This window comes from Triticum aestivum, chromosome 5B, assembly GCF_018294505.1.
Source record: "Triticum aestivum cultivar Chinese Spring chromosome 5B, IWGSC CS RefSeq v2.1, whole genome shotgun sequence".
Classification (NCBI taxonomy): Eukaryota; Viridiplantae; Streptophyta; class Magnoliopsida; order Poales; family Poaceae; genus Triticum; species Triticum aestivum.
This window is the reverse complement of record NC_057807.1, coordinates 194,628,043-194,644,568: the sequence shown is the minus strand read 5'-3', so window position 1 is coordinate 194,644,568 and position 16,526 is coordinate 194,628,043.

Sequence of the window (16,526 nt, the reverse complement as noted above, 5' to 3'; positions counted from 1 at the left end):
CCACCATGAACTGGGCCAAGGCAGGGTAGCCGAGGATGGCGTTATACGGGAGGCCAATTGGGGCGATGTCGAAGTCGACCAGCTCCGTGTGGAAGTTGTCATGGGTGCCGAAGGTCACCAGGAGGTGGATCTGCCCCAAGGAGCCGGTGGAACTGCCTTCGACGCCCGAGAAGGGCCTGCTGGGCTGGAGTTGCTCCAGCGGCACATGGAGGAGGCTGAAAGCCTCCACCGAGAGCACGTTGAGGCCGGCACCACCATCGATGAGGGTCCTGGTGACGGCCACCTGGCAGATGGTGGGGGTGCATAGCATTGGGAGCGCACCCGAGCAGGCGGTGTTGGAGGGGTGATCATCTGAGCTGAAGGTCAAATCGGCCTTGGGTGCCACCCAGCCCGGGGGGGCTTCACGGCGCTTGAGGATAGCTCTGATCCAGCGGACGAACGGCTTGACGTGGTGACTCGAAGGTGGCACCAGCGAGCCGCCCAGGAGAGCTGCGACGAGCGGGGGCGCCGACGCAGCATACTGGGTGAGGAAGAGGCTGCGCAACTCCTCCCAGAAGGCCACAGAAGCCGCTGGCAGGTGGAGCAACCACATGCGCGGGATGCCAGTGAGGCCATGGGCAGCCAGTTAGCCATGACCCTGTCGTCGCCCCTGCCTCGAGGACGGCCTCCTCATACGCCAACAGGAAGGCTAGGGGATCCGTCGTGCCGACGTAACATGGCGGCATGTCTGGCCTGAACTTGTTCGACCACTGCACCTACCGTAAGGCGGGGGCCAAGGCCCGGAGCCCCCTGGCCCCAGCGTTGGCGCCGGCCGCCGGAGCCGGAAGCGCGATGTCCACCATGAGGGAGAAGCGCGGTGCTGATGGAGAGTGAGCCAACAGAAGGAAGAGCTTCGGCGCACCCCTAACTGGCGCGCCAAATGTCGGATGTTGGGTTCCGGCAGACCCTTAAGGTTCAAACTCTAGAGTGCGCGAAGATCTTCCCCCTACCAATCCACATCCAATTGCCTCGCGAGAATCTAAGCTACGATGAACAACACGAGGGACACAAGATTTATACTGGTTCGGGCCACCATTGTGGTGTTGTCGGTGTACTAGAGTAGGGGTACCCTAGTATCCCGAACTTGTGCACGGGCAGTCGCAGCACCCCGAGGCAAGGCTTGCCGGGTGATCGCCAAGGTCCTCTGTGGTTCCTTTGGAGCCATTCAAGAACAAAGTATTCAAGCCAAGGAGACAAGGCCCCGGCAAGAGGAGCTTGCCGGGAAGGCCAACCAAGGCATCTCAAGGAACTTGCCGCGACGCGCCACGCGTCCCGGCGAGGCCCGGTGAGCGACAAGCTTCCGGACGCGACAAGACAACGACCGTGGCAAGGCGCTTGCCGCAGCAAGCTACCACTCTGTACCCGCGCTCCAGCACATCCACCAACGTGTCGCCCTGGGACCTTTCCAGGCGCGTGTGACAAGAGGCTGTGCAGCCAGCGGTGCGCGATGGCAAGCGACGCTGACAAGATTACCATCGTGGCAAGCGGTGGCGTCCCTGACGGTCCCTTTTTGCACTATTTGGGCGACGCGGACGGGCATTTAATGCCTTTGTCCCCTGCCGTCAGGGTTAGGTATGATACACTGTACAGGTAGTTGTACCAACCGCAATTCCTTTTCCATTTTTACCCTTGTCTATGTTGCCACCTGTCGGTGACCCCTTTAGCATATAAAAGGAGGCCCATGCGCAACGTAGAGGGGTTTTTTCGAGGGCAGAAAAACATTCACGCTCGGTCTCGTTAGCAGCTAGTGTGTACTGTAGCACTCAGCGCTCCCGAACAAGAACTCAATACACTCAGACATGCAGCAGTAGGAGTGTTATCTCTGCGGAGAGCTCCGAAGCTGGGTAAACTGCTCGTGTGCTTCGCCTCGATCCGCTCTTCGTGCGATCTCCGCCCCCCACCGAACCGAAAGGGGCTCAGTCCGCCGGTCCCATAGGTGTTCGTGGATCAGTTTCCCCAGATAATGGTGTGGACCAAGCGTCGTTCGAGGAAGTTTCGCCTTACCGGGAAGCAAACGACAGAAAAGCTAAGTTGCTAAAGTTTGAGCAATCAGTTTTAAATTTTTTAAGTTATCCTCCTCGAACGACCGTGCTTTGTATGGAAAACCTGTGCGCGGAGGAACCAACTCATAGCTAGTTGCGCCCTTACTTTGTTTCGAGTCCGCTCAACAACTTAAGTGAGCTGCGACTAGTTGCGACAAGGTTTCTTGTCGGTGGCGGCACCGCCGGCAGGCTGCTGACGTCCCGCACTCAGCGCTCGCGGCTAAGGTGCCTGCGCCGACAAGTTCCCTAAAAGCGTAGGGCAAAAACATACAAAGGAAGGAATCAAGTAAAGGAAATAACACAGCAATCGCTACCCAAAATAGAGTTATATTACAAGATAGCTTGTCGCAGCTCTAACAGATTGTTCTCATAACATGACCAGCAACAACAAGAAAAAGAGAAAACGGGCGGCCTAATCTACGCGATTGCCCTCAACCCTCTTGATCCCGCTCACCTTGTCCACAATGGGTGCGACAAGGGTCTTGAGCGCTTCCAGATCAGCATCCGGCGGCAAGGTCCTGAGGACGTTGGTGAGGTTGAGGCCTGGGTTGCGGAAGGCCACCTTCACCAGCACCTTTTGAAGAGCTCCCGCGCAGATCTTGCGCGACTGATCGGCCAGCTGCTTTGGGATCTTCTCCCGGAGTCGCTGGAGGGCCGTCGCCACGCCTTTGAAGAACAAGCTGAGCTTGGCGCTGGGTTGGAGGTGCTCATCGGAGGAATACCCGAGATCCTCCATCCCCAGCTGTGCCAGCTCCCTGTCGATGGTTGCGGCAACATCCACAAGACCCTCCGTCTAGTGCTCCACATTCTCCCTAAAAGTGTTCTGGGCGGCAGCAGCACTCGCCAGCAGCGCCTCGTCGGCCTTGATCTTCTCCTTCAAGGCCACCTCCTGCTCCCTGACGCCGTCCAGCGTCCTGGTCAAAGTAGTCAGCTTCAACTCAAGATCTGCGTTGGAGTCCTTGGCGGCGCTAAGCTCTTTGCTCCTCTCGGCGAGACGACCCTGCAGCTCGCCAAGGGTGTAGGCGTCCTTCTCGCGCTCACGCTTGAGCGCAGCAAGCTCCTCGCCGCTCGCCTTGAGATCGGCCTCCAGCTGCGCCACCTTCGTCTCTAGCTCCTTCTTGGCGGCCTCGGCAGCTGCGGCAGCATCCTCTGCTTCCTTGAGAGCCTCGCCGAATGTTTGCTCGCGCGCGGCAAGCTCCTCCTCATGGCTGTCAAGGTTGACCTTCCGCTGCGCCAACTCGCCTTCCTGCGCAGACAGCTTCTCGGCAGCAAGCCGCTGTTGCTCTTCAACTTCAGCCTTCTCGAGGAGGAAGGCTTTCCGCTCCTCGGCAAGTTGCTCCCGCTCCTCTGCCAGGGACCGGAGAGCTTCCTGGTTGAGATCCCGGAGCTCCTCCGCGCGCTTCTCGATGTCCACTCCCGTCTTCGCGACAAGCGCTTCTCGGGATACCAGCTTGGCCTGTCGGGCACGGTAGAGCGACAACAGCTTCCGCAGCAGCTGCTCCTCCTCAGACTCGCCGCTGCTACTGCTCGGCGCATCAACCAGCGTCAGCCCAGCGGAGGTGAGCACCTCTCCATCCAAGATTTCTCCTTCGACCGGCGCCCTGGAGCTTGACGCCCAGGGGAGCTTAATGAAGACGCCATCACCGGCCTTCAAATAGGCGCCGGGCTGGGGCTCTTCGGAGCCTGACGCTGCAGCAGCGGCGGAGGGATCGGCGGTCGGCGTAGCGCCTGACGCTCCTGCGGCCTCGGGGCCGTCAGTGCGATCGCCGGACCCCTGGCCAGCTTCTGCGGCGGCAGCTTTGGCGGCCTCTTCGCCGGCGGAATCGTCAGCGCCGGCTTCTTCTTCGGTGGCAGCGGCGTCGTCGGTATTGCCGCACGCGTTCTCCTCGTCGGCGACCTCAGTTTCCATCGGCTCCGTGGCAGATGGATCTGACGACCGGAAAAGGGAGAAAAGTCAAGCAAATATTCAAAAAGAAAATCAAAAGAAGAAGAACCCAAGGGAAGTTTTCAAGCAAGAGGATTACCTGTACTAGGATCTACAGTCGTGGTCTCCGCCGCCGGGGGGTCGCTGGTGCTGTCCCTTGCCGGAGAACTGTCCCTTGCCGGAGACTTCTCCCTTACCGGAAAATTCTCCCTTGCCGGAGAACGCTCCCTTGCCGGGGAATCCTCCCTTGGCGGTGTAGTCGAAGCAGATGGCATGTCGGGAGCGGCTTCCGGGCACTCCTGGTGAGGCTGCTCTGCTCCTACGCAAACCAATAGTCAGATATCAGCAAAGAAAGAGCACCCATGCGCGCCTAACAGCAGGAAGTAAACCATATACTTACGCTGGGGGCTGTGCTAGGGGCTGCTTTGGGGAATAGTTGTCGGGTCCGGCAAGGTGGTCTCGGACACGTCCCCTGCTGTCGCGGTGGGTTCGTCCTCGATGTCAATCACCGGGACCTTGGCTCTCTTCGCCGCTCTCTGGGCCAGAGTCCTGAAAAGGAATGAGTTCAGAGTAAAGCAAATCAGATACAAGACAAAACAGCAAGAATTGAAGAACTACAAGTACAGCAAAGAATCTTACTCTTCTTCTTCCTCGTCGGAGCTGAGCGTGGAGAGGTCAAAGTCCGGCCCACCTTCGGTGCGACAAGGCGGAGGAGTAGGTTCCATTAGCCGCTTGGCAGGAGCAGAAGCGGTGGTCCGGGAGGACCCCGCTCCAGTTGCCGCAGCGGCGTGAGGTGCTCCCGCGGCAATAGTGCTTGCCGCGGTAGAGCGTGTCGCGCGGTGCGGCGGCTGTTGACTTGTCTGCCGCCCCGCTACGTCCCCGGCCTTGCGGAGACGCCTTCTTGGTGGAGCTGGGGGCTCCGCTTGCGGCGAGCTGTCTGAAGGTAAGGAAGAGGAGGAGTCGATCTTCAACGAGTCGCTCGTGCCCTCGGCGGGCTTGCTCGACTCAGCTTCAGGCCCGACAAGCTCTCCCTCGCCGGCAAGCTCCTCTCGCTCGGCAAGGCTTGCCGCCTCTGCTGCCTCTGCCTCCTCCACGGTGAATCCAAACTCGCCCGCGGCAGCGGCTGCCGCCGCCTCTTCCAGCCTAGTGGCGATGCGCTGCATCTCCGCATCGGTGGTGTCACGAGTAAGGCTCTTCTGTTCATCGGAGCGAACCGACACTTCTACCAAGCCGTCAAAGAACTCCTGCACGACGTCGTCTGCAGGCTCTTGCCAAGTTGGGACAATTCCATGCGAATCGCACAGCGGCATCATTGCACAGATGCGGTCGAGCGAGGAGTTGTTCCACAGTGGAACGACACCCTTCGGCAACCTGAACACTTCGGGATGTTGAGGGTCATGCTTGAACAGTTCCAGGAGCATCGCGTCCAGTTCCAAGACAGTGAAGTTGAAGTTGAGACCCGGGCGCAACCTCATGATATCCGCCGCATTCTGGAACTCCCAGGCGGGTCTCCTCCTCTCCTGCAGGGGGGCGATGTGGCGGCGGAGAAAATCTGCGCCAACGGCGCCTATAGTGAGCCCGGCAAGCCTGAGGCGTTGGATCCAGGTGACGGCAATCTTCAGCCTATCGTCTTCCGGGGCCACGTTGCTCCAATCGTTGCCACGCGCTACTGGGGCTTGGCGCTGAGCGGTAAATGGCTGCGGGTTCTCCTCGACAATCCAGCACCAGTCTGCTCTCCATTCCTCCCACTTGCTGCGGAGCTCTCCCTCCAGATAAGCTTCCTTCTTGCCAGTTCTCGAGATCCAGGCGATTCCACCGGATAAAGGCTCCCCTCTCTCAACTCGGGGCATAAAGAAGTGGCGAAAAAGAGCTACATTTGGATAGACTCTGACAAAGTTTTCGCAGAGATGTGCGAAAACTGCCATGGTCAGAACGGCATTGGGGGTGAAGTCAAGGAGGCGGAACCCGTAGGTGTTCATAATGTCGCAGAAAAACTCAGAGAAAGGCGGGCAGAGCCCGCAGTAGAAGAACAACGCGAAGAAAGGATATCCATTCGGAGCCAGTTTCGAAGCGGCAGCTGAGAGTACCTTCGTGCGCGGATGCGCTCGCGTTTCCGTCGACCAGAAGAGGTAGTAATACTCCCTCAGCTCCTTCGCAGTGAGCTGGGGGGGGGGGGGAAGGTTGCCCGCTCCTTTCGCAGCGCCACGAGCCGCTGCGCCTCGGCCGACTTCACGACTTTCCCGGCTTTCGGAGCCATGGCGGAGGTGGTGAGAGAGATCGACGGCGTTGGTGGTGCCGGTGGCGATGGGGGGCGGAGCGCTGCTCTCTTTCAGTTTTGGGAAGAAGGGGGGAGCGGTGGAGGTTTTTTGAGATTGGAATAGCAACCGGCGAGATGGGCGAACTGCCCCTGTTTCCCCTGCTTATAAAGAGGGAGGGGGCGGACGTTCCGTCTTTCCAATAAATAAACCACCCACAATCTCTCCCACAACGCTGCATTCGACGCGTGCCGTTCGAGGAGGGCGCGGTGGATACAGAGTGAGATACGGCGTAACCCAGGTCGCGCGTGCCCGTGCCCTGTTTTGGGCCTGGCCCAACAGCGCTCGGCACCGTGTGTGGCCCAGGCCTGGGGGCTCCTGTCGGTGTACTAGAGTAGGGGTACCCTAGTATCCCAAACTTGTGCACGGGCAGTCGCAGCACCCCGAGGCAAGGCTTGCCGGGTGACCGCCAAGGTCCTCTCTGGTTCCTTTGGAGCCATTCAAGAACAAAGTATTCAAGCAAAGGAGACAAGGCTCCGGCAAGAGGAGCTTGCTTGGAAGGCCAACCAAGGCATCTCAAGGAACTTGCCGCGACGCGCCACGCGTCCCGGCGAGGCCCGGTGAGCGACAAGCTTCCGAACGCGACAAGACAACGACCGCGGCAAGGCGCTTGCCGCGGCAAGCTACCACTCTATACTCGCGCTCCAGCACATCCACCAACGTGTCGCCCTGGGACCTTTCCAGGCACGCGTGGCAAGAGGTTGTGCAGCCAGCGGTGCGCGGTGGCAAGCGACGCTGACAAGATTACCATCGTGGCAAGCGGTGGCGTCCCTGACGGTCCCTTTTTGCACTATTTGGGCGACGCAGACGGGCATTTAATGCCTTTGTCCCCTGCCGTCAGGGTTAGGTATGATACACTGTACAGGTAGTTGTACCAACCGCAATTCCTTTTCCATTTTTACCCTTGTCTATGTTGCCACCTGTCGGTGACCCCTTTAGCATATAAAAGGAGGCCCATGCGCAACGTAGAGGGGGGTTTCGAGGGCAGAAAAACATTCACGCTCGGTCTCGTTAGCAGCTAGTGTGTACTGTAGCACTCAGCGCTCCCGAACAAGAACTCAATACACTCAGACATGCAGCAGTAGGAGTGTTATCTCTCTGGAGAGCTCCGAAGCTGGGTAAACTGCTCGTGTGCTTCGCCTCGATCCGCTCTTCGTGCGATCTCCGCCCCCCACCGAACCGAAAGGGGCTCGGTCCGCCGGTCCCATAGGTGTTCGTGGATCAGTTTCCTCGACAGGTGTAATACCCTACTCCAGTGTGTGGTGTGGTGGATTGCCTAGGGGCGGATGATGAACAGTACAGGGAAAGAACAACCTCGCGAGAGGTGTTCTTGAGCTGGCTCGATGAGCTACTTGGGTGAGTTCGATCGCCTCTGGATCTGATGAGAACTCGATGCCCTCTAGTGTGGTGGCTAGCCCTATTTATAGAGGCCTTGGTCCTCTTCCCAAATATTGAGCGGGAAGGGAGCCAACAACGGCCATTTTGAAGGGGAGCATCTAGTACAAGTTATCCTAACTAAAGTTGGTCTTCGATTGCCAAAGGCGCTGGGGATGACACCGTCTTGGGCTCCAGGTGACCTCCATTCTGCCGCTCTGCTGGTCTTGGTCTCGTTGCACTGAAATGGAAACCTTTACCTGATGCCTCGGTACTCCATGCCTGTGCTTGCCCCCTTTGCTCCAAAGAGGAAACAAGGACACTACGCAGGCCGGCGCCCGCCTGGTCTCAATCGTCACAGCTTGCGTCATGAGCACCTCGCGAGGTACCCTTGCCTTGATCTCTCCGCCTCCTCGCGAGCCTGCCTGGTGAGGCTGCTCCTGAGGAAGTCTTGTGTCGTCCGCCCCGCGAGGCTTGGCCCCTTGCGATGGTCTTGAGTCTTGCGCTGATGAAGATGGGCCGCACTGGGCCACCTCTCGAGCCATGCTGCAGGCCGTAGGCAGGCAAGTCTGGGGACCCCTGTTCCCAGAACGCCGACAGATGGAATAACATACCTTGGGTGGTGGTGTTGATCGTGATCATGTAGTTGAACTTGTGTGGGTTGCTCAAGGTTGATGTAGCTCATCAAGAGTTGGGAGCTCCACTTGGAATTTGAGTTCATCTACCTACATGGGTTAGTCTTGCAAGGAAGAGCACTTGTGTATCCAAAATGACAATCATAAAACTCAATATAGAATTTGTCAAAGGATATGTTTGAAGGGTTTCATGCTTCCTTGTCTTCAACCACCATTGTGTAGAGACTTGGTGATGTAGAGATTTGCTCAAGATGTGAGTGGGTTGCAATCTCATAGATTTAGATTCATCCAAGTACCTACAAGGGTTAGATAGCATGCAAGGGTGCAAATATATCCAAGACATATAAATAGCAACATGAAAGAAATATCAAGGATTAGTCAAAGGCTCATGCCTTGCATGTATCCAAATGGAGTTCCTACTCCAAGTTTGAAGCATCAATGATGTTCAATTCACCTCTCAACCTGCAAAACACTTTCTCATCAAGTGGTTTAGTGAATATATCCGCCAATTTCTTGTCGGTCCGAACATGCTTAAGGTTAATATCACCCTTAGCAACATGATCTCGAATGAAATGATGACGAACTTCAATATGCTTAGTCCGAGAGTGTTGCACGGGATTGTGAGCAATCTTGATAGCACTTTCATTGTCACAAAGCAATGGAACATGTTTCACATATATCCCATAATCCTTGAGAGTTTGGGTCATCCAAAGTAATTGAGCACAACATGAACCAGCGGCAATGTATTCCGCTTTGGCGGTGGATAAGGATATTGAGTTTTGTTTCTTGGAGGACCAAGACACAAGAGATCTACCAAAAAATTGACAAGTACCCGAAGTGGACTTTCTATCAACCTTATCTCCGGCATAGTCCGAATCAGAGTAACCAACAATATTGAAAGAAGACCTCTTAGGATACCAAATGCCAAAATTTGGTGTGTGTATTAAGTATCTCACTATCCTTTCCACAGCCTTAAGATGACATTCTTTAGGGGCCGCTTGATATCGTGCACACATGCACACACTTAGCATAATATCGGGACATGAGGCACATAGATATAACAATGAACCAGTCATGGAGCGGTAAACCTTTTGATCAACCGGTTCACCATCTTTGGTCAAATCAAGATGTCCACTAGTAGGCATGGGTGTAGTCATACCTTTGCATTTTTGCATATTGAACTTCTTGAATAAGTCCTTGGTGTACTTTGTTTGAGAGACAAAGGTACCTTCCTTAGTTTTCTTGATTTGCAAGCCGAGAAAGAATTTGAGTTCACTCATCATAGACATCTCAAACTTCTCTGACATTAGCTTTCCAAACTTCTCACTAAAGTGAGGGTTAGTCGAACCAAATATAATATCATCAACATAGATTTTGCACACAAATAGTTCTCCATTAACCCTTTTAGTAAAAAGAGTAGAATCAACTTTCCCAATTTCAAAGCCTTTTTCAATAAGGAACTTGGTCAAGCATTTATACCATGCTCTAGGAGCTTGTTTAAGACCATAAAGAGCTTTGTGAAGTTTGTAAACATGATTAGGTTTCTTAGGATTGACAAAGCCGGGAGGTTGCTTAACATAAACTTCCTCCTCTATTTCACCATTTAGAAAAGCACTTTTTGTGTCCATTTGGTACAAGGTGATATCATGGTGATTAGCATAGGCAAGTAAGATGCGAATGGACTCAAGTCTAGCAACGGGGGCATATGTCTCACCATAGTCCATACCTTCGACTTGAGTGTAGCCTTGGGCGACGAGACGTGCTTTGTTGCGAACTACTTGTCCATCTTCATCTTGCTTGTTGCGAAACACCCATTTGGTACCAACGATGTTGTGGTTGTTGTCGGGCTTCTCAACCAATGTCCAAACTTGATTTCTCTCAAAGTTGTGTAGCTCTTCATGCTTGGCATTTATCCAATCCGGATCTTCCAATGCTTCTTCAACCTTCATAGGTTCAATGCTAGAGATGAATGAATAATGTTCACAAAAGTTAGCCAAGTACCTACATGGGTTATATAACATGCAAGATACAAATATATCCAAGACATAAGATTTCCATCATAAGAGAAATATCAAGGATTAGTCATCAGCTCATGTCTTGCATGTATCCAGTGGAGTTTCTACTCCAAGTTTGAAGCATCAATGATGTTCAATTCTCCTCTTAACCTGCAAAACACTTTCTCATCAAGAGGTTTAGTGAATATATCCGCTAATTGCTTTTCGGTGCGAACATGCTTAAGATCAATGTCACCCTTAGCAACATGATCTCGAATGAAATGATGACGAACTTCAATATGCTTAGTTCAAGAATGTTGCACAGGATTATGGCCAATTTTGATAGCACTTTCATTGTCACAAAGCAATGGAACATGTCTCACATATATCCCATAATCTTTAAGAGTTTGTGTCATCCAAAGTAATTGAGGACAACATGAACCAGCGGCAATATATTCAGCTTCGACCGTGGACAAGGATACCGAGTTTTGTTTCTTGGAGGACCAAGACACAAGAGATCTACCAAGAAATTGACAAGTACCCGAAGTGGACTTTCTATCAACCTTGTCTCCGCCATAGTCCGAGTTGGAATAGCCAACAAGATTGAAAGAGGCCCTCTTTGGATACCAAATGCCAAAGTTTGGTGTATGGATTAAGTATCTCACTATCCTTTTCACGGCCTTAAGATGACATTCTTTAGGAGCAGCTTGATATCGTGCACACATGCACACACTTAGCATGATATCGGGACGTGAAGCACATAGATATAACAATGAACCAATCATAGAGCGATAAACCTTTTGATCAACCGGTTCACCATCTTTGGTCAAGTCATTATGTCCACTAGTAGGCATGGGTGTAGACATACCTTTGCATTCTTGCATATTGAACTTCTTGAATAAGTCCTTGGTGTACTTCGTTTGAGAAACAAAGGTACCTTCCTTAGTTTGCTTGATTTGCAGCCCAAGGAAGAATTTGAGTTCACTCATCATAGACATCTCAAACTTCTCCGACATTAGCTTCCCAAACTTTTCACTAAAATGAGGGTTAGTTGAACCAAATATGATATCATCAACATAGATTTGGCATACAAATAGTTCTCCATTAACCCTTTTAGTAAAAAGAGTAGAATCAACTTTCCCAATTTCAAAGCCTTTTTCAATAAGGAACTTGGTCAAGCATTTATACCATGCTCTAGGAGCTTGTTTAAGACCATAAAGAGCTTTGTGAAGTTTGTAAACATGATTAGGTTTCTTAGGATTGACAAAGCCGGGAGGTTGCTTAACATAAACTTCCTCCTCTATTTCACCATTTAGAAAAGCACTTTTTGTGTCCATTTGGTACAAGGTGATATCATGGTGATTAGCATAGGCAAGTAAGATGCGAATGGACTCAAGTCTAGCAACGGGGGCATATGTCTCACCATAGTCCATACCTGCGACTTGAGTGTAGCCTTGGGCGACGAGACGTGCTTTGTTGCGAACTACTTGTCCATCTTCATCTTGCTTGTTGCGAAACACCCATTTGGTACCAACGATGTTGTGGTTGTTGTCGGGCTTCTCAACCAATGTCCAAACTTGATTTCTCTCAAAGTTGTGTAGCTCTTCATGCTTGGCATTTATCCAATCCGGATCTTCCAATGCTTCTTCAACCTTCATAGGTTCAATGCTAGAGATGAATGAATAATGTTCACAAAAGTTAGCCAAACGAGTTTTAGAGCGAGTGATTCTCCCGGTTTGGATATCATTGTAGATTTGCTCGACGGGATGGTCTTTGGTGACTCTTGCTCGAACTTGTGGAAGCTTTTGCTTGGATCTGGGTGGAACATCTTCTTCATCTTTTCTTCTTCTTGGCCTTCTTCATTATTGATGTTGTCGTTCTCTTGTCGTGGTGGAGAAGGAGGTTGTTGATGTTCATCTTGGTGTACTTCCTCGTTTTGTTCGTCTTGGTGTGTCCCATTTGTGGATGCTTCCGTATCAACACTTGGTTCACCTTGTCATGAGGTGGAAGCTTCCACTTGGACGGACGAGGTACTCTCCTTCAGCTCCGTTGGACGAATCTTGCCAATAGACAAGTCTTGGATTGCTTCCGAAGGGTCTTTGTCTCCTACATCAATTGGCAATTGCTCTACTTGCGAGCCGTTAGATTCATCAAACTTCACATCTACCGTCTCTTCAACCTTTCGGGTGAAATTTATTGTAGACACGGTCAGTGTGAGAGTTTGAGCCATAACCAAGTAGGAAACCTTCATGATATTTAGGAGCAAATTTAGAACGACGATGCTTATCAAGAATGTAGAACTTTGAGCCGAATACTCGAAAGTATCCAACTTGGGGTTTGTTATCGGTGAGGAGCTCGTATGCCGTCTTGCCGAAGATACAAGTGATTTGTTGCATGACAAGCTATCTCAACCGCTTCCGCCCAAAAGTGCTTCGGCGTCTTGTACTCATCAAGCATCATTCTCGCCATTTCGATGAGCGTCCGGTTCTTCCTCTCAACAACTCCATTTTGTTGAGGTGTGTACGTAGCCGAGAACTCATGTGAAATCCCTTCTTCATCAAGAAAGGTGTCCACATTTGCGTTCTTGAACTCCATTCCGTTGTCACTGCGAACCTTCTTGATCTTCACTTCAAATTGATTTTGGGCCTTCCTAGTGAAGTTTTTGAAGATCTTTTGGACCTGCGATTTCTCATCGAGAAAGAGCACCCACATAAATCTTGAAAAATCATCAACTATAACTAGACCAAAAGAATTTCCACCGAGACTTTTGTAAGCGTTAGGACCAAAAAGATCCATGTGAAGTAACTCGAGCGGCCTCCTTGTGGTCATGATGTTCTTCACGGGATGCCTTCCTCCAACCTGTTTACCTGCTTGACAAGCGCTGCAAAGTCTATCCTTATCAAATATGACATCGTTAACGCTGAGGATATGATTACCTTTAATAAGCTTGTCAAGGTTTCGCATGCCCACATGACCTAACCGTCTGTGCACAACCAGCCTTTAGAGGATTTAGCAATTAAGCAAGTTCTAGGTTGAGCCTTTTTAGTGAAATCAACAATGCAAAGATCACCTCTACGTATACTGGTAAAGAACATTTTATGATTGTCTCTTCAAAACACTTGGCAATCTACTTCAGTAAATAGGACATTGAAACCGAAATCAGCAAGTCTAGATACTGAAAGTAAATTGTACCCAAGAGATTCAACGAGCATGACGTTTTGTATGGAGCTATCATGTGAGATGGCCACCTTACCGAGGCCAACCACCTTACCCTTTGAGTTGTCACCAAAAGTGACATACTTTCGAGGGTCGTTGTTTATAGCAAGCTCACGAAACATATCCTTATCTCCGGTCATGTGATCGGTACATCCACTATCAAGAACCCATTCCTTTCCTCCTGCCATGTATCCCCGAAGATTTGCCATAAGACCAAAGTGTCTCATTACATCATCAAGATCAAAGTCACTATCATCATCCTCATCATAGTATCCATGTTCAACATCATCATGTGATGGATCAATTCCTAGAGAGGGTGATTCATTAGAATGAGTTTGACAATGATCTTCTTTATGAATTCTAATAGCTTCGGAAATAATATTGCTAATAATTCCAACATCTCCTTTGGCACGCATAAGATTTGTAAGCTCAAATAGACAATCACCAAACTTAGGATAATTGGAATTCATCTTACTCAAGGCAATAGACTTATGGAGAATTTCATCTAGATTTTGCAAGGAATAATTTGGAAAATGTTCCTCAAGAAATTTCCATATGGTGTAGGCACACTTACGAGTAGGCAAGCAACCTATCAAGTTTCTAGGCAAACCTCTAGTGATAAGATCAACAGTTCTAAGATTGCGAATCATGTCAATTGACTCATCAAGGGTAGGATGCATAGGATCAACATGAGGTGCACAAGGGCTAGTAATGTACTTGTTCAAATGATATTCATTGAAAATCACAAGCATCTCATTTTTTCACTCATGAAAATACTCTCCATCAAGTATATGCACTTTGCGTCTAAGACTCCCCAACGTAGACTCACCCATCTTCCTCCAATGGTGTTTAAACCAAAGCAATGAGACCAAAGCTCTGATACCAATTGAAAGGATCGAGAAGAGGTGTCTAAAGGGGGGGTGAATAGACTCTAAGTAAGAAAAGTTGCAGTTTCTAATCTCTTTAAGTTGAAGTGGAGTTTTGGCACAAGTTTTAACATTCACAATACATATCAAGCAAGCATGACAAGAGTATATGAGCAACGGAAAGTAAAGCATGCAAATTGCAAGAATGTAAAGGGATGGGATTGGAGTGTGCAAACGCAATTTGGAGACACGGAGATTTTTTATCCGTGGTTCCGATAGGTGGTGCTATCGTACATCCACGTTGATGGAGACTTCAACCCACGAAGGGTAACGGTTGCGCGAGTCCACGAAGGGCTCCACCCACGAAGGGTCCACGAAGAAGCAACCTTGTCTATCCCATCATGGTCGTCGCCCACGAAGTACTTGCCTCACTCGGGTAGATCTTCACGAAGTAGGCGATCTCCTTGCCCTTACAAACTCCTTGGTTCAACTCCACAATATTGACGGAGGCTCCCAAGTGACACCTAACCAATCTAGGAGACAACACTCTCCAAGAGGTAACAAATGGTGTGTTGATGATGAACTCCTTGCTCTTGTGCTTCAAATGATAGTCTCCCCAACACTCAACTCTCTCTCACAGGATTTGGATTTGGTGGAAAGAAGATTTGAGTGGAAAGCAACTTGGGGAAGGCTAGAGATCAAGATTTATGTGGTTGGAATGGAATATCTTGACCTCAACACAAGTGTAGGTGGTTCTCTCTCAGAAAATGTATGTTGGAAGTGTAGGCATGTTCTGATGGCTCTCTCCATGAATGAAGAGTGGGTGGAGGGGTATATATAGCCTCCACACAAAATCTAGTCGTTACACACAATTTACCAAATTCGGTGGGACCGAATCGTTAAACTCGGTCAGACCGATTTAGTTCATAATGTGACCGTTAGGCATTTCGGTGGGACCAACATGTCAACTCGGTGGGACCGATATCGTTAGGGTTAGGGTAAAGCCTTAACTCGGTTTGGCCAATTACACAAACTCGGTGGGACCGATTTGGGTAATAAGCGAAACAGAGAGTTGGCCAAACAAACTCGGTCGGACCGATTGCATACCTCGGTGGGACCGAAATTATTGCAATAGGCAACAGAGAGTTTGCAAGCCCATCTCGGTGAGACCGAGATCCCATCGGTGAGACCGAAAAGACTAGGGTTTCTGGCAGTGGCTATGTCAAGAGAACTCGGTGGCGCCGGATAGAAAGTTTCGGTAGAGCCAAGTTTGACTTTTGGTTTGGGACATATGTGGATGTGAGAAAGTGGTTCAGGGCTTTGGAGCATATCACTAAGCACTTTGAGCAAGCAAGCCATTAAGCAATACCTCATCCCCTCTTAATAGTATTGGCTTTCCTATGGACTCAATGTGATCTTGGATCACTAAAAGTAAAATTTAGAGTCTTGTGCTTTGAGCTTGAGCCAATCCTTTGTCCTTAGCATCTTGAAGGGGTTCCACATCCTCTAGTCCATGCCACTCCATTGTTAAACTTATCTGAAACATACTAGGTAAGAGTATTAGTCCAACAAGAGATATGTTGACATTAATTACCAAAATCACCCAGGGAGCACTTGTGCTTTCACTAGGTGCGCGCATGGTGGCCGCATCCCTGGTCCCCCCGGGGAAGCCCTTGCAGGCTCGAGGCCGGCTTGAACATGCTCGACGCACGCGCACCACACCCAGCCCCCACTCACGAGGCGCTTGGGGGAGGGGTAGCAGGCACGAGCCCCGCTCAAAAACACAAAACCAGGAAACGAGAGAACGACGCAAGACAAGAAAATTTCCCCCCGTTTTGCTTTTGATAAACGCACAAGAGCCAAGTTCATTCCAAAAAGACGGCGAATCGGGTATAAAAAGAGAGGCGAAAGCAAACGGCCGTGTCCGACGCCTAGCTAGTCTTCAGGTCTTCTCATCGGCGCGGAGCTAAGTGCTTCCACTGGGCGTGGGCATAGTCATTGGAGGACAGTGTCGACGGCTAGCGCGGAGCATGGTGCTTCCACTTGGACGTGGGTGGGAGCCCTTGTGAGGCCCCAGGGCGGCGCTCAGGAGACTGCGGGGCGTGTACAGCCCCACTCATT